Source organism: Lissotriton vulgaris, chromosome 7 (assembly GCF_964263255.1).
Source record: "Lissotriton vulgaris chromosome 7, aLisVul1.2, whole genome shotgun sequence".
Lineage (NCBI taxonomy): Eukaryota > Metazoa > Chordata > Amphibia > Caudata > Salamandridae > Lissotriton > Lissotriton vulgaris.
This window is the reverse complement of record NC_141695.1, coordinates 1,604,467,587-1,604,489,874: the sequence shown is the minus strand read 5'-3', so window position 1 is coordinate 1,604,489,874 and position 22,288 is coordinate 1,604,467,587. Positions and strand designations below refer to the sequence as shown.

At 47.1% G+C, this 22,288-nt stretch overlaps 1 protein-coding gene across 2 annotated transcripts in view; it reads left to right on the top strand.

The window, feature by feature from the left end:
- Positions 1-22,288, top strand: part of LOC147706079 (serine/threonine-protein phosphatase 4 regulatory subunit 1-like) — a 342,243-nt gene that overhangs the window by 209,977 nt on the left and 109,978 nt on the right. The window lies entirely within an intron of this gene.

Below are 22,288 nucleotides of genomic sequence, written 5' to 3'. Positions count from 1 at the left end.
TTACCTTCTTTAGGTAAGGCTTTTGAAAAGGACGGATCTCTTAAGTGATCCTGGTTGAAAACATGGGGGCCCTATTCCCTTCCACATTGGCCCAAAACCGTGTTTCATCTTCTTGAGACAATCACTGTGCCAGTACTCCAAGCTGCCTTTTGGTGCGATTTAGTCCTTGAAGTCCCAAAAATATTATGCAAGTGCAAGAGCAGAACTTCATGCCTTCTTTGAGGTCAGTCCTCTGGTGGATCCCCTTTGAGGTGTAAATATTGCTTGTCTACAGGGGATCTTCTTGCCTCACTGATCTTTAGACATTTCCAGTAGAGCTTACAGGTGCTTGGGGGAAAATGATTTGGAGGCTGATAACTTCGTCCTGCCTTATCACTCTGATGTTGGCACTTTCCTCAGTATGGTTCTTCAGCTATGTAGGAAGCTGGCTCTGTATATGGTGTACCACTAGGTGGTTACACCGTGCACAGATCTAAAGATTCCCCCAGAAGTGTACATGGCTCACTGCAATCTCAAAGTGCTCTATTTGTGGTAGTGTGGACAAGAAGCCTCAGGCCTAAGACAGAGGAGTGTAAGACGTTTGTTGTGCACACAATGACCAATGAATGAGTCACGACTCAAAAAGGAGATCTACTCTAATTTTATAAAAATAACCTTTGTTTGAGTTTTATTTTAAGACCAACATCTTCGCAAAAAGGTAAGTACGTTTTTCAGGAAAAATACTTTATTCTTTCAAAATTCGACAGTGCAATTTTCAGACTGTTCAATGTTAACCTAAGGAGGAAAACAACAATGCAGTTTCACGGATGAGTACCCAACTTACATTTCCAGTCTTTGTGGTTTACGGTAATCAGAGGGCAAGGTTCAGGTAAGTGGCCTGATGCAGAGGTCAAATTCGAAGATGGGCCAGAAGCGTTTCAGTGGAGCTAGGGGTGATTGAAGCCACGCTGCTTGCAGGTAAGTAAATCGGTTGCAGGGGCCAAGTATTGAGGGTGAGAGCAAGCACAATGGGGGGCCACAAGGCAGCACCAACCATACACCACTGGTGGCACGGTTAACCGGGTGCAGGGTACAAATCAGCAGCGGGCACCTAATGCAAGGCAAATGGAAATCTCGATCAGACAAAGAGGCTGCAGGCTCGGACCAGGAGGCTGGACGAAGGTGACCAGCAGCTGGGCAGGTAAGTAGAGGTTCTGGTGGACTTCTGAGTACCGTCGGCTGGCTCCCCAAAGTCAGGTGGCTGAGGATGCAGGGATGCCTTTAGGTGTCGGATTTTCTTTGTTGGTCACGGTCAGGTAGACCCTTCATGATAAGGCTGCAGGAGTCTTCGTGGGGCCAAGGAGAGGTCAGCCACCGATGTTGTTGAGGTCAGGATCACTGGGTAGACTTCACTGGCCAGGTGAGCCACTCACTCATGCTGTGTGTGTCGGGTGCAGAGTGGGCAGGAGTTGCGGTTCCAGCTGGATCTGGAGTCCTTGTAGTTGAATTCTTCTGAACAGGGCCGCTGTCCTCAGGAGATCTGATCTTTGTTGAAGGCAGTCTTCCTTAGGCTTCTGGAAGTTGCTGGCAACAGGATAAGCGTTGTCTTCTTTAAAGCTGGAGACAGGCCAGTAGGGCTGGGGTCAAGTCAGTAGACGTCTTCAGGCTTTGCTGCTCAGTGTTTTCTTCGTCCTTCGCAGGTTTCAGGAATATGAGGATCAAGTTTCAGGGGTGCCCCTAAATACTGAATTTAGGGGCATTAGAGGCACTCCCAGGTAGTATCCTTTGGGCTACTTACCTTTAGGGTGACTACACCCTTTGTATGTCCCCTCCCTTTGGGGAGGGGCATCCTGTAACATTTTTGGCCAAAATCCTTCCATCAAACATGGAGGAATGTTTATGGAGAGGGGTCACTTCAGGTGTTGACACCTTGGGGGCGGGGGGGGGTCCTGGCTGAGAGGGTAGACACCTCTCCTGACTACTTATTTTCCCACTGACCTTGTTGCCAAAAGTTGGTCTTTGTCAAGGGTGGAGGGCATCTCCACTAGTTGGGGGGCCCTGGCTAGCATTTCAATGGTCAGGAAGTCTTTGAGGCTCACCGTCTTGAATACGGTTCCTCCTTGGTGTGCAGTACCTCCACCCTAAGCAGGCTTTGTTTCTGACCCATGAGAGCACAAGTGCTCTCACCTCAGGGGTCAAACATGTCTGTAAGTGGCAGGCTGGTACAGACCATTCAACTGCGCACCAGAGATTTGGTAGTTTTTCAGATGGTATCTCTAAGATGCCCTCTGAGTGCATTTTGTAATGAATCCAGCCCATACTTCTGTGTGGGTTTATTATGCTGAGCTGTTTGATACCAAACTTCTTACCATTCAGTAAAGCCATCATGGAGCTGTTGAGTTCGTAATGACAAACTCACAGCCCACATACTCAATATGACTCCACTGCACTTACAGTGCATAAGAATGGTCTTAGACACTGTAAGGGCATATTGCTCATGCAGCTATGCCCTCACCTGTGGACCTTAGGACTGTGAGGACACTAGCGGGGCGACTTACCTATGCCACAGGCAGTATTTGTGGTCATGTGTCAAGACGTAAGTTTTGTCTGTACCAAAACACACAGTCTGCAATGGCAGTGTATATGTGTTTGGTGAGGGGGCTCTGTGGGTGGCATAATGCATGCTGCAGCCCTTAGAGACCCTTTCTGGTCTCAAGGCCGTTGGTACCACTGGTCCCTCTTACATGGGACAACATGTGGGCCAGAAGTGTGCAAATTGTGGAAACGGGTACAGTTTTGGGAAAGAACACAGGCACTGGGTACCTCATTAGCAGCGAACCAGGTCACATTGTCATGGTGCATCAGATATCAGGCAAAAAGTGGGAGCCAACTATGCAAAAAGGGGCATCTCCCTACAGCTACTCCCTCCCCTTCTTGACTACCCCTCCACCCATGTCACCCACTTGCGACAGGCTGACGGAGGACTATCTATCCTTAATCTGCCAGGAAGTGGAGGCTCTCTTGGCCAAGGGGGCCATAGAGAGGTTGCTGGCATCAGAAGTAGGTCGTAGTTGCTATTCCCGCTACTTTCTGGTACCCAAAATGGACGGAGGCCTTCGTCCTATCCTAGACCTGTTCCCTCTCAATTTCTTAATCAAAAAAGAGAAATTCACAATTCTCACGCTCGCTCAAGTCCTGTCTGCCCTGGAACTGGTAGACTGGATGGTAGCTTTTAACTTGAATGGCGCTTATTTTCACATCTCCGGCTTGCCTTCCCACAGACGTTAACTGCGGTTCAGTGTGGGTCACGAGCACTTTCAGTTCGCCATGCTACCTTTGTGCCTTACTAGCACCCCTCGGGTGTTCACCAAAGTGAATGCGGGGCTTGTAGCTCATCTGCGTACATAGAGGTGACAGGTTTTCCCAAGGCTTATCCCAGGCACTCTTCTCCCACCTCCAGACTACAGTGGACCTCTTGAACTCACTAGGGTTTGCTATCCATGTGCTGAAGTCACAATGACTCCTTCTCAGACTCTCCTTTTCATCTGAGCCGTTCTGGACATGGTGCAGTTTCGGGCTTATCCTCCCAAATGCCGAATACAGGATATTCAGGCCATAATATCGATGTTTCAGCCTCTTTTATAGGTTTTGGCGAGACCAATTCTGAGGCTGCTGGGCCTCGTGTTCGCCTGCATTCTGCTTGTGACACATGCTGGCATATGTGAGCTCTGCAGTGGAACCTGAAGTTCCAGTAGATGCAGCATCCGGGGAATCACTCTGACGTGGTCCGGATTTCAGAACAAACTGCAAAAGATCTGTAGTGGTGGCTAACAAACCGCGATTGGGTCACCGGCAGACCCTTCTCCCTTCCCCAACCAGATCTGACAGTAGTGACAGAAGCGTCACTCCTGGGATAGGGCGGCCATCTGGGAGAGGTGGAGATCAGAGGTCTCCAGGCAGAATCCGGACTCCACATCAATTTACTGAAGCTCCAGGCGATCCAGCTGGCATTGAATGCATTTCTTCCCTCTATAAAGTGAATGCTAGTGCAGGTGTTCACAGACAACACCACTGCCATGTGGTACTGCAACAAACAGGGTGTGGTGGCGTTGTGGACCCTTTGTCAAGAGGACGTCTCTGGACATGGCTGAAACAGTGGTTCTACACCTGACTGGATTTCTGAAAGCTAGTGTGAGCAAACTGTCGAAGATACCTAGCTGATCACAAGTGGTGTCTCCATCAGGAATTGGTGCAAGGCCTCTTTCAAGAATGGGGAGAGCCTTGGGTTTGATCTGTCTGCAACTGCAGAGAGCATGCAATGTCTGCAGTTTCACATCCTGGAGTTTCCACAACGACTCTCGCTCGGAGACGCTTTCCCTCTAGGGTTGCGCTCATGCCTCCTGTATGCATTTCCGCCCCTACCATTCCTGCGAGTTCTCAAGAAAATCAGGCACGATCGTGTCCAAGTCATCGTGTGGCTCCAGACTGGGCTCGGAGAGTTTTGTATCCCGAGCTGTTGAGCATGACCATCAGTCCTCTGATCAGGCTGCCCCTTTGATAGGATCTTTTATCGCAGCAGCAGGGGAGGGTTCTCCACCTGAAACAGTCATTGCTCTGCCTTCATGCGTGGAGATTGAGCAGTGACAGTTGATAGCTTTTGACATTCAACCCGAAGTCTGCAATGTTCTCTTGGTATACTATATCTAAGTAAGGGGTGATTACACCACCTTACCCAGGCTGTACGTACGGACCTGTGGTGTCAGTTTGCAAGGCTAACCAGGGGTGTCACAATACATGCTGCAGCCCCTGGTAGGCCAGGGTGCACCTATGCTCTGGGTACCTAAGGTACACTATACAGGGGCTCACAAGGGTTACCCAGTAACCAATCTGGTATGTACCTAAAGTACATGGTATCAATTTAGAGCGAGAACAGCTAGGCTGTGGGTCTGATTAGCAGGACCACAGCCATACTAAAGTCGAAAAACCAGTGAATCACAGCAAAAAGTAGGGTTAACTATAGGAAGCAGACCCTACTCTCCTACACCAGCGATCTAAAAAATTGTCGGATCTCCCTAATCCCCTACTTGGCCCAAGTACTTGAGAAAACCATTAATCAGCCGCTCACCATATTTCTGGAACAAAACGACTTACTGGACGTCTCACAACCAGCACCCTGAGTCCCTTCCTGGGCATCTGACGGGCAGCAACGTGGGCCTCTCTTCACACGTTCACCAAAAACCACTTCCTGGACAGTCCGGTCCGTAGGGACCAGCACTTTGCGCGTTTGGTCTTGCAGGAATTTTTGGTGTGACATTGTTTTGAAGACCCGCTTCCAGAGAGGTATTACTAAGGTGTCTATTCTAATGTAAGGCATCTGCGGTTAGAAGCCTCCACCGGATGAACACGTTACGTTCCTTAAGTAACTCCTTATCTGGTAGAGACTCTGTCTGGCTGCAGAATATTTACCGTTCAACCCATCCTCCCCACTCTGTGAACGGATTTGTAGGGGCAGTGTTTTCCCCTTTCAGGGCCCTAGTTTTACTCACTGGTGGGCAGTGTTCTTTGTGGCTCTGTGATCCTGGCGTGGAAAGTTGTGAAAATAAACTGACAGCATGCTGGTCTGGCACCTCTATGGCCCTGCGTATGTCACTTCCATCGTAGGCGCCTTGTGGAGCTGAAGGACGCCACCTACTGGCATGCAGTGGTACTGCTCAAGAAAAATTTCCAGATCCAGCCTGGGGATAATTGTAATTATCAGATAAGACGTCACCAAAGGTAAGTAACTCGTTCTTCAAGAAAGTAGACATATTTATTTCTATTACTTTTTTACTATCTTGACCTTTTAAAAAAAAAAAATGTTTTTACACGATTTGTAGGGCAGTATGACACATGGAAAAATAAGCCTAAAGATTTTCAAACCAAAGACGAGTGAAAGGCGGGGAAATGATGACCGAGATGGGTCAGCCAGAAAAGAAAAATTCCCCTTGTGTGTAGTCCATCTCTTTCATCTTCTCAAGCCAGTAAGAGAGCAAGAAAAGAGCCTTGGGACCTTATCTTACACATCAATGGTCCAACAATGTTTAAGCACAATCACCCCTTGTCACACTGTGTTGATGACCAAGTGAGCTTCATCGTGACCGGCTTATTTTGAACCACTGGTTGCTTTCAAGCTCTTGCTTTATGTTGAGACATTGACAATCGTTCAGACTTTTTTTGACGACTTTACTCTACAGCCTGACCCCCTAAACAGCAACAGAAATTGAGAAAGCTTCAAGAACGAAACAAGGCATGGACTGAGACTACCAAACCTCCTCCTGTTTATCCCAGCCTCAAAACCATGTTGGCCCATCATTTATCCACAGGCAACTTTAGAGTCCTTGACACCTAAATGACCGAGGGCAAATAAAAAATTCAGGTCCAATCAAAATAGAGTACAGTCCAGGTAGCTCTCCGGATCTTGTAATTGACTCAGCACTCACGCTAGCAGGACACCACCACCTTGGAAGGTTCCAAGCCATCCTTCAAACTAAATTGATAATTTATGTAAATCTGGAATCTGTTCCAGCAGAGATCTTTCGGGTGGAAGACATAATTTTGCAGCGTGAATCTTTATAGATTCACTATGCTGTGCATTATTCCGCGGTCTTGTGGTTGGGTCCGGAATCGTGGTCTTTTCTTTCTTCTTTTTGTCTTTTTTTCGTAGCCAAGGTGGGCGTTGACGTCCCACCTTTTGGTGTACTTCCTGTAACGTTGGCACGCTTCCTGAGGAAGCTCCCACCGTTGGACGCCATCTTCAGTTTATTCTTTCCGCCGTTGGGTCTGGATCGCCACCGAGAGACTCCAGAGTTTTTGGAGGAAAGAAGAGGAAAAAGTCTAATTTTACACAGAAAAGATTGGAGAAGATACAGAGGAACAAGATCACCAAGCCGGGACGACGAAGAAGGAGGAGAACTTCAAGATCTTCGACGTCCAATGGAGAATGCGCACACAGGAGGCCCCCTGAGCGCAGGAATGGAGAAAATACCTTTTAAATTCTGCCGTAACAGCCACCACAAATACGCGCAGAAGAACCAGCACCTGGTATGCAATCTCTGCTTGCCGGTTGACGTCGAGAGCAAGGATTGCAACGCCTGCTCCACCTTCACCCCAAAGACACTCGGTTTTAGAGAGAGACAGAGGAGAGCCAACCTCCATCGCTTCGGGACCTGGGCCTCTTCAGTGACTAAGAGGATCGCATCGCCGAGGGACCAGATGACAACACGGTCGTAGAGACCGATAAGAAGACATTTAAAGAGGTAAGAGACGTCGACCCCTAAACCTCAACAGACTCTCGAAAGCCCGAGTCAAACTCTTTAAAAACAGAGTCATAAGTCCTCGAAAGGAGCACTGGCACCGAAAATCTCGACGGCCGCAGCTGCATCCAAGGACAAACAGCCCAGCGGATCCTTGAAAAAGGACTCCCAGGCGGCGAAGACCGGCGAAAAGCCTAGGTCGTCGAAGCACGTCCCCAAAAAGGATTGCTCGACTTCGAAAGAGAAGAACCCAAAGGTCGCTTCGACGTAGACGACTAAGTCGAAGAGATCGGCCGAAATGCTTGACGCCGAACATGCCACCGAGATGGAGAGGAAAAAGAGAAGGCTCGAGACCGAAACGGAGAACACCCTGCAAAAGAAGAGAGAGTTCGACGAGAAAATGAAAAGGTTCACGATTCCGTCTAAACCGCCGCCGATTGTCGAAATAGAAGAGGAATAGGAGTTTGACGCCGAAGGGCCGCTGAAAACTCCCGAGCCCCAGGAACACCTAGAGGAAGAGGGGCCTATACTAAGAGGAAGAAGGCGAGGATGACCAGCGAACGAGTTTCGGCTCGGCATCCTCGATGGCACAGGACCTGGAATGGCAGGACCTCGACTCCGAAAACCCGTAAGAACCTGTGGAGACTTATCCTTCGAGGCCTTTGCCGCCAGATGACATTGGGGCCTATAACATGGTCATCAAGAACGCTGCAGCAGACCTATGATGATAGGAATCACAGAAAGAAGGCAGGCCTGACTCAGGATCTCCAGGCTTCAAGCCAGAAGTACAGAACAACATTCTGAGCGCTCCTTTCAATGGAGAGACACTGTTCGGGGCACTGGTGGATGAAAAACTCACCCAGCTCAAGAAAGAAAATGAAACTGCAAGGTCCATGGGTGCCTTACAATTTCGATGGATAAGAGGGTGTACCCCGAGATGGAGACCAAACGGAAGGGGAGGAATCCAGCTGGGAACATCACACAAGACATTCCAGCAGGCCTACCAGGGCAACAATCAATCACAGCAGGGACAGCAAAAACAAACCTGGCAGTACCAGCCTCGGGCCAGTCCTTTCCCAGGAGGGCGAATGGACGAGGGAAAACGAGAAGAGGGGGCCAACAACCGACCTCAAAGTGACTCCATCATGCAAAGCATGCCCACCCACACAACCCTTCCGAGGGTGGAACACCACAAGGTCAACAAGAGCGGGTTACAGGGACCAAACATCAATGAACATGTAATACCAGTTGGAGGCCGGCTAAGACACTTCTTCCAGGAGTGGAAGAAGATAACTACAGACAAATGGATACTCAACATCATACATTTAGGATACTGCATAGAACTGGAAAAGTAACCACCGAACAGAAAACCAAAAAGGAAGGCGCATTCAGGAAAAGAACTAGCGCTACTCCTAGAGGAATCACAAGAACTCCTCCGAAAGGAGGCCATCAAACCAGTTCCATTCAGAGAAAGGAACAAGGGAGTGTACTCAAACTATTTCCTAGTACCAAAAGTGGACGAAATGCTAAGACCCATCCTGGGTCTAAGGTTCCTAAACAAATACATAACGACACAAAAATTAAAAAATGACATCCCTACAAGAGGTAATTCCTCAGATAAGGGACGGAGACTTCATGTCCACCAAAGACCTCAAAGATGCCTACCTGCACATTCCCATGAACAGGCAGCACAAACATCTACTAAGATTTACCATCAACAAAGAACACTACCAGTTCACAGCCCTAGCCTTCGGACTAAAGTCCGCACCAAGGGTCTTCACAAAATGTCTTGCGGTCGTGGCAGCGTACCTGCGCAGGGAAGGGATTCATGTATACCCTTACCTCGACGACTGGCTAATAAAAGCAAGTTCACACAGGACATGCAAGGAACACACACAGCGAGTCACAGAAACACTGACAGACCTGGGATTCTCCATACACTGGGGGAAATCCTCAATGGAACCAGAGCAAGTGAAGATCTTCCTGGGTGCACAGATCAACACCATACAGCGCAAGGTGTTCCCCAGCGACAAATGAACACTGGACGAGCTCTGACAGTGAGGACAGCGAGCAAGATCATGGGGATGATGGCGTCCTGCATACATCTGGTCCCCAATATACGCCTCTACATGAGACCATTCCGGGAATGGCTGCAACAATATGTACAAGCTACAGGAAGTTGGGAAGATCTAGTGGTTGTAACGCACGCAGTGCAGGAGGAGATTACGTGGTGGAATAGGGAGAACATAACAAAAGGGAATCCTTTAACACCACCAACCCAAACGGTGACCATCACCACAGACGCATCCCAGATGGGATGGGGAGCACACATGAACAAGCTCAAGGTGAGGGGTCTTTGGACTCCAGCAGATGCGGTCAGACAAATCAACTACCTGGAACTGAAGACAGTGTTCCTCACCCTGAAGGCATTCCAGAAACAACTGTACAACCAGAGAGTGTTGATACAAACAGACAACACAAAAACAATGTTCTACATCAACAAACTGTGAGGAACACGAGTCGCTCTATCCAACCTAGCGCAGGAAATATGGAGATGGGCCAAACCACTCAAAATAGACCCGCTAGCCATACACCAACCAGGGAAGGACAATGTGGTAGCAGACTGGCTCAGCAGACAGACTTCAGCATCCCACAAGTGGGAGCTCAATGCACAGGAAACGCAAAGGCTATTCAGGAGGTGGGGAACAATGATGATAGACCTATTTGCAACACACCAGAATGCAAAATGCCGATACTTCGCATCCAGGCAACCAGGGGAACGATCCCAGGGGAATGCCCTATGGATAAGCTTTTCCGCCGATGCCACCGATACACAGGGTACTCAACAAGTGCAGTGGTGGCACTACAGTGGGCAAGGCAGACCTGATACTCTCAAATAATGGAAATGGCACAGGGACCACCCCACAAGTTCGGGAAAAGTAAAGACTTACTCTTCATGCAAAACGGAGAAGTACTACACCCAGAGCCAGAGAGCCTCAGCCTAGCTGCATGGCTCCTGAAGACATAGTTTGCACACCTAAGGCTACCGGAGAGCACCCTTGGGTGCTACGAGAGGCAAGAAGACCTACCACACGAAGGTGCTATGTGGCAAAATAGAAGAGGTTCACACAATGGTGCAGCAAGAAAAAAGTACACAAGAAGATAAGGGAATCAACGGTGCTAAGATATCAGAGGCACCTGCTGAGAGCAAAACTAAGTTCATCCTCGCTAAGAGTACACTTAGCAGCGATAGTAGCCTACACAAGAGGAGAGACAGGAAAGAGCTTCTTTACGTCACAAGTAGTAAAGAGATTCCTGGAAGGTGCAAAAAGGATCGTACCACCTAAGAGGATGCCGCCACCGGCATGGAACCTTAATGTAGCCCTAACAGAGCTTATGAAAGGGCCCTTTGAACCCATCCATAAGGCCTCCCTACAAATTCTAACAATGAAGACCGCCTTTCTGGTGGCAATCACCTCGCTGCTCAGGGTAAGCGAACTGCAAGCGCTAACACTGCAAGAACCCTACATTCAAATACACAATGACAGGGTGGTAATGAGAACTGACCCACACTTTATGCCGAAGGTGGTGTCTAGGTTCCACACGAACCAGACAGTACAAATACCAAGCTTCTTTCAGAAACCATCCACGAGCGCAGAGAGGGCACTGCACACTCTGGACGCTAGAAGAGCAGTAATGCATTACATGGAAAGAACTAAAGAGCACAGGAAAACAGAGCAGTTCTTTGTGTCCTTCGCAAGCAGTTTCCTGGGTAGACAGACAAAGTAACAAAGGACTATACAATTCTGCCACAAACAGGCAGGCCAAGAACTAGCAGAGGGGGCACGAGCCCACTCTACCAGGAAGATGGGAGCAACAATACCCTTCCTGGCTAACACACCCATTCAAGACATATGCCTGGCGGCAACAAGGGCTAGAGTGCACACGTTCACTAAGCACTACTGCGTGGATATACAAATGAACAAGGAAGCACAAGTAGGACAGAAGGTGCTTCAACATATATTCAACAACCAACGCTCATCTTCCACCCAGCCGCCACAAACATAACAAACCGCTACAAAGTCTATGCGCAGCATAGTGAATCAAGAAAGATTCACGCTGCAAAACTAATAGTTTCTTACCTGTCGGTGTAGTTTTGCAGGTTGAAGATCTTTCTGGATTCACTAGCGAACCCACCTACCTCTGCCAGAAAGATGAGGCAGGAGAAGAAGGTGAAAATACAAGGACAATATACAAACACACCTTAAAAGACAAAGCGGAAAAATCATTTACTTGGAGGAAGAACTAGAAAACATTGCCAAAGAATTCACAAACGGTGGAAAAAAGAATCCGAAGAGGGTGCCTAAAGATGGGAGCTTCTGCAGGAAGCGTGCCGACGTCACAGGAAGTACACCAAAAGGTGGGACGTCAATGCCCACCTGGGCTACGAAAAAATAAATAAAGAAAAGACTATGATTCCGGACCCAACCACTAGACTGCGTAATAATACACAGCATAGTGAATCCAGAAAGATCTTCAAGCTGCATAACTACACCGACAGGTAAGAAACTATTAGTTACCTTCCCCAGAATTTCCAGTATAGCTTAAAGAAAGGTATACATTAAAGTTATATGGCCTCCAGTCAAACCCAATCGTTAATTAATTTCTCTAAACTAACTCTCCAGCATGATCCTTAAAACATTTGTGTCTCTAATTATCAGGACCCATGCTGGAACCTTTCTCTCACTCGAATCTGCCAAATCCCAGAAGCCTCTTCAGTAAAAACTCCTCATGACAAGGATCCCCAATACCTGATCATCCGGCAGATTCTATCATAGTGTTCTGTCCTTCATCTTTTATCTCATAATATATTAGATGAGCAACACAAGATGATGCTACTGAGAGCCTCACACCAGAGTCCTTTTCAAGAGATATTTACAGGGTTAGCCACCTCTGTAATCAATTGGGTGCCCTCATTTGTTTAACTTTCCTAAAACTTTGACAGCGGAGAAGAGTTGTCATTCCTGTGTTGGTCAAAAAATCCTAGAAGTAATTTCTGCAGTTGATTTAATCAAAGTTGATCTGAGTTAACGTATAAAACTTGAACCATTGAATGAAGCAGAAAGGGAAGTACTTCTTAAATTCTCTCAAATGAAGGTTGGCAAAACAGACACTTGCAGCTTGCAGGAAATCTTCACCTTCAAGAAGTCCATTTTCCAAGTATCAACAATGTTAGGGCAGAATGCTCTGGGTGTAAACAGAAGTCTGCATTGATAACAACATGAGTGAGAGAGGTGCTGCTAACTGAGCCTTTCACCAAAGAGGAAATGTTCAATTCTGAGACTTTGCATTCTTATTTTCTGAAGAGAGCATGAAAGTAATCATCTGGTTAAGTATTTGTCTCCTCCTTTTCTATTCCTGTTTGCACTTCCCTCTTTTCTCTTATTCTGGAGACCATTATCAATCTGAAATGCTCCAAAACAGAAATGATAATCATCTACCCAGACTGACTTCACTAGCAAAGATTTTTTGGATTGCTTCACAAAATGAGAGAAAGCCATGCAGCCATTTACAAGTGACAGGCAAGATCTCACTAGAGCATTCACTGTCAGGCTAATGAATACATGCAAAACGCTGTCTTTACTTCCTCCAAACTTAATGACTTTTATGAAAGAAGCAAAATATCTGTGAACAAGCTCTTCCAGGGCCATATAGTTTAATTCATTGTATACATGTGCATGAAGGAGGAGCGGAGTTCGATCTGTGGACATGCCAAGAATGCATTACTTCCTGCCTCAGTATGTTGGCAAAATTAGGCTTCTAATAATCCTGAATTCCTGTCAGCTTGGCAGTCCCTAAAACATACTACAAAAGCCCTTCTCTGTTATAATTTTGTACCATCCCTATGATGATGATAATTTGAAACAGTTTAATAAAGGACTTCTTGTTAAGAGAGAGAGGACTTTTCATCCTTCTGCAGTTAGCTCAGACCTCCGTTTGAATCAATGAATAAATCAACTCTCCAAAAACCATTATATCTGTCAAGGCGGGAGAGTGAAATGCAGGCCTTGTTCTCTCACAGACCTTACAAGCATATTCTTTAGTAGTGAGAAAGTGTTCAGCAGTGGCACCATGGACCCTACTGGATTCACAGAGAATCGCACCTTGCATCCCTACTTGGATATTAAAAGACATCCATAATCAAGATGTTATGGTATTTGGATTTGTATAGCACTACTTTTCCCCCAGGGTATTCAGGTGCTGGAGCAGATGTGTAGGTCGTCTGCCGGGTGTTATTTGAAGAGCCGGGTCTTCATCTTCTTGCGGAGTTCTAAAAGCGAGGAGGCCCTTGTGTGTAGAGAAGGTTTGTTCCACGTTTTGCCTCCTGTAGGATGCTGGCACTTTATATAGTATGTAGTCGAAAGAAGAGGTGGGGACCAGGAGCTAGTTAGTGGTCCAGTGCCCCTGCTCCTAAATAACCATAGAGTCAACACAAATGGGGGGCACTGTTACAAAGGGAGAGATGCAGAAAGCAAGGAAAAGGTGTTAGGTCGCGGACTCAGTGTGAGGCAGCGTCGCCTTAGACCTGAGGGCCCACTGTTGTGTTAGTCCAACATTTGACTAATGCCTGCATGTATACCTAGCAGCACTAAGTGGAAACCTTGTTTTTAATTTTTGTGTTGCTATTTTCATTATTTGCGCCGTACCTTTGGTATTCTTAACTGCTGCACACCCTTCTTGCCTCTAGTTCACTGCCTTAGACCCCGGGCCGTCACGGCTCGTACCGTTTGTACTGAGGGTCGGTCCGGGCAATATTCCACTTCCGGTTGCACTACCGGAAGTAGCAACTAGAGTACTAGCTTGTTTTCGTCCTTCTCCTACTTAATCTGGAGCAGGGCGCGGACACTCGCAGCGGCGCGCCAAAGGCAAGCCCGTCTGCTCCCATCTGCGCCTGAACACCACCAGTCGCCAGGACCCTTGTACTTTTTTCCCCGGTAACTTGTTTTCTACCCTCAATGTCTCCTGATATTTTTAATAACATGTCCAGTCTCAGGTACTCCAGCAAAGAACTAGAAGAAATAAATACTCTTCAAATCAAACTCTCCAGTGCCCTAGCAGCTGAAATTGGCAGGTTTCCTGACCTCTTCTGCCCGGCCCTCCCTTTTGACCAGATCGGGACTCCTGTACCTCTATGTCCTAATTTGTCCAGCAGTAAGGCCTCTAAAGAACCCCCCGCCATTTGTTTTAATGTGTGTTCCATTTCTAAACATGCATTCGTAATATGTAGCCTTCTTGATTCAGAAGCTCCAGACATCTGCTTTGTGTCCGAGATTTGGCTACACGAGAACGCGACCCCGATGTACACATTGCCTTTCCTCCTGAGTATAAAATATTACGACTTGATAGGAACGACTCCAGAGGGGGCGGACTACTAATTGCAGCCGCCCACAACGTAAACGTTGTTAGGGTGAAAAACCTTGTTTTCAACCGTATGGAAATTGTGTTCAAGATTAAGGGACCCTCAAATAGCGCCTGGAAGGGAGCTTTACTCTACCGACCTCCTGGCACTAAGGGAGAGTTTGCTAACAATCTGCTATAGATCATTTCCCCTCATGTTCTGACTTCTGATAAATTCCTTCGGACGATTTTAATTACCATGCAGAAGTACAGCTGAATATGGATACTGAAAAGCTCATCTCCAATATGAACACCCTCGGCCTTGTTCAGAAGGTTATAAGCCCTACGCATCAGGCTGGCCATACCCTCGACCTCCTTTTTCCAAATTCTCCTGATCTCATGGCTAATTTCCCCCCCCCCCCCCCCCCCCCCCCCCTCCCAACGCCACTGCTCTGGACTGATCACTACCTATTTAAATTTCCCATTCCTACCTTCGCAACTGAAGTAGCTTCCGAAAAGGAATCTATACTACGCAGGTCCTTGTAAAAAATTACGCTATCCTCGTTTTCTAAACATTTTCACCCTGATTAGATAACCCCTATCATGAGTGCCAGTACAGCAGCACATCACTTTGACAAAGCCATTGAGATAACACTGGATAAAATCGCCCCCTGGTGTAATGTCAAATGTAAGATTAGAAATGCCCCATGAACAACTAAAAATCACCAAATCCTAACCAGACCCGCAGAGAAAAAATGGCGGAATAGCAAAGATCAGGCCGACTGTAAAGCATACTGGCTATATGCGTGACATAAGGTCGTCAAAGTGAGCATTTCTTACGGAGCGGATAAATAAAGCGGAAAATTCCTCCAAAGAACGGTATCAAATTTTAAGAGAGTTTACTACCTCTAGCAACCCGTCATTTAACACCCAACTCCCAAGAATGGACTGACGCTCTTTCAGTATTCTTTGAGGAAAAAATAAACGCTATTCACGTCTCATTCCCCCCCCGGCAAACTATAACGCAGCCTGAAGCACTGGCATATCTGCCATGCGATCCACCTCATATCCTGAGTGAATTTGAAAAATTCGACAGTGATACGACCATGTCAGTTGGGCTGAAAATAAAGTCTGGGTCCCCTACCGACCAGGTCTCACCTAAACTATTCCCCATACTTGCCCCGGCCTTGGTGGAATGTTTGATCGGTCTCCTCAATAAATCTCTCCTGGAGGCAGACTTCCCCACAACATGGAAGGCAGCTAGAATCAGGCCAATACTGAAGAAACCCTCGGCTGACCCTAACATCCTCTTAAACTATCGGCCGGTCTCATTGCTCCCATATTTCGGGAAAATATTTGAATTTTTTGTCAACTAACAGCTTGTGAGCCATCTGGAAAACCAAGGGCTCTTAGACCCCTCCCAATCGGGTTTCTGGGCATCACACAGCATAGATACAGCGCAGGTTGAGGTTGCGGACAATATCAGGCTGGCCTTAGATAAACACCAATCAACCATTCTTGTCCTGCTTGATCTGTCGGCGGCATTTGACACCATCTCCCATCGCATCCTAATCCAACGGCTGTCGGAGATTGGTGTCAGAGGAAATGCTCTAAATGGTTCACCAACTACCTATCTGATCGTACAACAGCTGTCCAAATTGGCAAAAATATAGCAAGTGAAAGGCCTGTTAAGATGGGTGTTTCGCAGGGCTCCATTTTAAACCCTACGCTTTTTAATGTCTATATGACCCCTCTAGCCAGAGTGATCAGAGCTTTCGGCTTCGATGTTCTGTCCTACGCCGATGATACCCAGATTCTTATTACTCTGGGCCCTGATCCAAACGAGACAAGACAGCGTTTCAAAAATTGCATGACGTAAGTTGAGAAATGGATCTGCAGCACAACGGCAGCAAATCCGAAATCATGCTCTTTGTTAAAACTGCAGAACACTGGGCTCAGGACTGGTGGCCAACCAATTTGAGCAACTGTCCAACCCCCAAGGAATCAGTGTGGAATTTAGGATTTCACTTGGACAATAAATTGTCCATGAAGAACCAAACAAATCATATCGTAGGCACCTGTTTGGACTTATGCGCAGCCTTAGAAAGCTTTTCAAGTGGATCTCCGCCGAGGCCCGGAAACCTCTAGTTCAGGGTCTAATCATAAATAGAATGGACTACGGGAATGCGCTTTTACTAGCCATGAATGAGCATCTCCTGAATAGACTACAGGTTCTTCAAAACACCGCTGCGCGGCTGGTTTTAAACTTACCCCAAAGGTCCCCATCGGCCCCATGCCTGAATAGCCTTCATTGGCTCCCTGTAAAAAAACTAATCCTGTTCAAAACCTTATGCCTAGTCCACAAACACATGCACGGAAAGGGTCCAAAATATTGGGCTCAAAAGCTAACATGGTATGTGCCGGAAGAGAACTCCAATCAAGCGCCGGGTCTCTGCTCACTCCCCTTAGAATACAAACCTCCAGAAATGGCGGTCGTTCCTTCTCTTTTCTCACCCCCGCTTCTTGGAACAAAATGCCCCTCAACTTTCGCGTCATCTCTGAACAGAAGCTGAAGACATGGATTTTTGCAAACTAAGCCTCTCCACTCTCTCGTCAGAGCCGTCTGCAAATGACTCTTTGGATGTGATATGTGCGCGTTACAAATGTTTTTGACTTGACTTGAGGAGTGAGGGGAAGTGCTGAGCAAAGACAATTCTTTCCTCTTGTTGCCCTCACACACCCCGAAGGATGTCACGCTTCATCATTGGGCGGTTGCTCCTCTTCGGGCCGGCGGTGCTATGCCCTACGGGTCCCCCGAAGGGTCACTTTAGCAGAGATCTTTTAGACAACTGCTGTTGGGTGCATGTGGAAACTCACTTTTCTTTCTTTGGTTCCGTCAAGATGTAGGAGAACAGCTTCACTGCTCCACAGGCAGAAGTTCTGGCAGTCCCCCCAGGCTTTTAGAGGCACAGTATCTTGCAGGGTGAGTCAACTGTGGTGCAATTGTCGATAACAGCGAACATGCCGGCAGGGTTGGCACCAAGTCAGTTGCATCTTCTGCAGTTCTTGCTTTTGACGCCTCTTTGGTCCTTTTTTTCTTTTAGGTCAGCAGGATCTGATTTTCTGGTGCCAGGAGCTCCCCTAAATACTGAATTTAGCGGTGTTAGGCGATTGTTGGGTAGTAGCCAATGAGCTACTTTTCCCTGGGATCTCTACAACCCCCCTATATGACCACTTCCTGTGGGAAGTGGACATACCTCTGTCCCAGAGTCTCTAGGTTTGCCATCACAAAGATGTCAGTCTGATGATGGTCTTTACTTCAGGTAGCCCACCTTAGGGGTGGAACTAGCCTGAAGTTGAACATGCCTCTGACTACTAATGTACTCACCTGTTAAAGTCCCAAATGGGCCCTGGACATGGGGAGTGGCTGCCTCTCCTGTGAGGGATGCCAGATTCGCATATCAAAGGCATTGGGCTTTTTGAAGATCCCTGCCTTGGAATACTAATTTGTAGGTCATCGCCCGAGCCGGCTTTTTTCCTGACCATCTGAGAGCAAAGGCCCTTATCCCTGAGGTCAGAAACTCATCTATAGTGGCAGACTTGCTAACACCGGTCAGCCAGCACACTTGTAGTTGGTAGGTTTTAAGGGGGCACCTCTAAAGTGCGCTCTGTGTGCTTGTATTAATAAATCCATCACTGGAGTTGGTGTGGTATTATTCATACAAGATGTTTGATACCAAATATCTTTGGTTTCAGTGAAGCCATCGTGTAGCTGGTGTGAGAAAGTGGCTCTATATATACTGGACTAGAATGCAGTACAGTGTGTATAGAGTCCACCAACCCCAGAGGTATAACAGAGGTTAAAGTCAGAACTGACCTTACTCTCCAAAGTGGTAGCTTGGTCGAGCAGTAAGGCAGTACCAGAGGACAGTGTAAAGCATTTGTTGTACACACTCAGTCAGCAAAAGGTTTCACACACTCAAGAACTGAACTCCAGGCCAATTGTTGTTATATCATCAGATATAGTTGTTTTATTTTTAGAACCAACAGTTATAAAAATATACTTTTCAAGTTAGGAGTACTCTCATGTAAATACTTTTCAAAGGAGCAATAAAGTTGGTGCACACAATAATTACAGGATAGACAGTGAGCAACACAGTTCTGAAACACACTCTAGCATTCAGCTCAATGGGTTTTTCACAGATAAGGACAGTTGATCACTTTATGGATTACTTTGGTAGTTCCAGGACCAGACCTTAGGTTCAGTCCTGGGGTCTAAGCGGAAACCAGATTAGCAAAAATGTTTTAGTTACTGTGATGAATTTCCAGGAATATAAAGCTGTTTAAAAGTTCGCACTTAGAAACATTTCTATGTAAATCTCACAATGTTATTCAATGGGAAGAAATTTAAGTTGAAGGTAAAGTACGATCGCGTTACTTTTGTAGCCCAGCACTGGTCTCCTAGGACCAGCACTGGGGGCTTAACTCAAAACAGGTAGGTAATTGCGTTTCAGTATTTTGTACAAATTTTAGGTCGAGCTGGAAAAGCATGCGAAGCATGCGTCCAAGCTCGACAACTAATGTTGCCGACTTCTGGGAATGTGAGACACGAGTCGGCCACGCGCTTTTTGTGTCTCAGATTTGTCCTTGTGAGCACGCTTTTGCTGCTGGCTGCTTGCTGTGTGGGTGCGCTTTCGCTTTCGGTTAACGCGCTCAATTAGAAATGAAATGCTTACACTTTAGAGTCACCCAAGGGGGGGAAGTTTGCAAGATGCTTTTTTAGTTATTTACAGCAAGTGTAGTGATCTTAATTTGTCTTTAAGCAGCCAGGTCTTGTAAAAGGCTTTCTCATTATCATTACGTGAAGAGGCTTTCCCATTATTATTACACCCGCACACACACACACACGCATAAACAAACACTCGCACACACACACAGACACGCGTGCACACACGCACACACAAACACGCTTGCACACACACATGCACACATATCCCCCCCCTCCTCACCGGGCTCTTTCGGCATGTCCCTCTCTCCCTCTGCAGCAGGCGGGGCTCTCCACGAGCACGGGAGCCCCGCTAGCTCACAGGCAAATCTTCCGGCTGGCTTGACAAACAAGAGCGCAGGGGTAGGCTCCAGTCTGCTTCCTGTTTGCGGCCCCGCCCCCGTCCCAACACAGGTTGCCTGGCTTCCTGTCTGCCATAGAAAACCTTTGGATGCTATTCGACATAAAAGAGCAGTGAGTGATATTGTACTGAACACTTAGTTTATTCTCTAAATGGAATATGCAATCGTTCTTGACTCTGTTTTCTTTCAACTCTGCGTAACCTATCTCATTTTGGTTCGAGCTATAATGCACATCCGGTCGAAAGCGTGCAAAGTGGATCCTTTTATCGCTTTCTTTATTTTTTAAAGGGATTCACTCTTTAAAATTAAGATCGTTTTTCATTTAAGACGTTTATTTACGCAAGCTTTCTAAAATGATGACTCAGCCCTTGATTCTAACGTGATGCATTTAGTGGGGACATTGACGTGCATTAGAGCGGTGATGATGAATATGTCACACCTCAGGGGCAGGTGAGGCTCATTGCAAATGTTAGGCTTTGTGTGGACTGACAACAATGAAGGACAGGTGGCTCCGTGCCAGATATGCATGTGACATAATCCATTCTACCAAGCATTTAAATATCAGAATACGTATTGTGTGTGGGATCGTGTACAACGGGCCTCTGCAGAGTATTGGAAGATATTGGGACTGAATGAAGTACCTTGCAGTTTTTTTCCGGTACACATTTTCAATGTGAGCTGACCTTCCCTCCACCAAACTCTAAGTCCACAACTTAAAAGCGAGCGCTGCATTAAAACCATCAAGTAATATTTTAGGTAGTGTGTGTCTGCAGCTGGATGAAATGCTGAGTTGGAGGTACTTTGTTTCTCCAATGCAAATAACACCACCCTACCCACTATGCATCCGCCAGGGGTTATTAAACTCGTGCTGGTTCAAAGCCATTCGCCGGCCATGCATTTTCAGTTTCAGGTTTCTATAAATGTATGCTAAGATCACTTTTCTAGGTGAAAGAGTGTAAAGTGATCTCCAGCTAACTGTGCTATTTATAGCCTTAGCATAGGAAAAAAAAAATGCTGACATAGCCTTACACTGTTCACGGAAATGTGGTACCAAAGGAGAACCTGCTGTTTGCAAATGAGTATTGTAATACTAATACATGTAAGTCACGTAAATACAACACATATTGCATTACAAATGCTATAGGTGTCACATTTGCAAAAGTTATTACTATTGGTATTGTAAATGACGAAAATATTAATTTCGCTATTTTCAAAAACAAAACATAAATTAAAAAAGTGTCAGTTACAATACCAATAGCTGAAACCTTTCTAATGCGAGACCTATTGCATTGCAAATGCTTGTTAAAGAATATTTGCAGTTTTCAAAAGTAGACAGAAGAAATTTCATAGAAAAGCAGACTATGGGTTCCTATGGAGAAAATACAGATGACTAGTAAACCCGCTAGGGATTACTTTTGCGGTTCATTACTGGGCTGAAAAGTACAGTACTGGCTTCTCCCCTGATCACAGGTGAGTACTTTAGAATTCGAACTTTGGCTGATTTTATAGGAATATTTTCAGTTTTCAAAACTTCACACTTAGAAAATTTTCGAGTCAAAATGGGTCAATGCTATCCAATCGCAGGTAAGTGAGTTACCGGTTTCCAGGTGAGTACTTGGTTGGTGAAGTTAAGGTGCTGGGTATAGACTCAAGGGTCCCCCAGGGTCAGGTGAGTACAGTTAATTCAGTCCCAGCGGCACAGGGGCGGCTGGGAGCAGAGGTAGGTAGGCCAAATGATATCCAATGAGGGAAAGGGGGCCTTCGGTTGGTGGCTGCTGGCTAGCAGGCCACGCGGCTCTGGGAGCTGGGCTCCTGGTCACTTGCTCAGGGCAAGGGGGGAAGTAGGATAGGACAAAGGGGTCACAGCCAGCTGCACTCGTGCGGCTGGGTGCCGGGTGCTTTTGAGCTGTCGAGCGCTCAATGTTATCCAATGAGGATCTTGAAGAGGGAAAAAAGGCTGCAGGCTCGGGGACGGAGATTCTCCAGGGGCGACCAGCACTTCAAGAGGCAAGTTGGGATCTTGGAGCACAGGTAGGTACCCCAAAGGGAGGCACAGGGGACTGTAGGGCGCCAGGTGCAGGGGTGTCTTTGGGTGTCGAAAAAGCTTACTCCTCGTCTGGTCGCGGCAGGGGTGGCCCCTGGTTCTGTCTGCAGGCGTCTGCTGGTTCGCCGAGGAGGGTCTTTGGGCACTGGACTTCGGGTCCCAGTCGCCGGGGGGACGTCCTCGTCATCTTGGTTTGGGTTGGCCCGGGCTCGGCGGGTGCAGAGTGGGCTGGTCCGGAGCTTCCTGGTGGGCACCAGGTGGGTTGTTGCAGCAGAGCCTCTGCTGATGGGAGTCCCAATCTTCAAGAGGGTCAAGGAAGGCAGGTCCTCTGGGGGTCCCAAGGGTGCTGTCTGCGGGGGTCGCCGGGTTTAGGCAGGAGCAGGTTCCAGGATCAACAGGCTGGTAGGGCTGGGGCCAAGTCAGTTGTTGTTGTCCTGTTAGCCGCTGC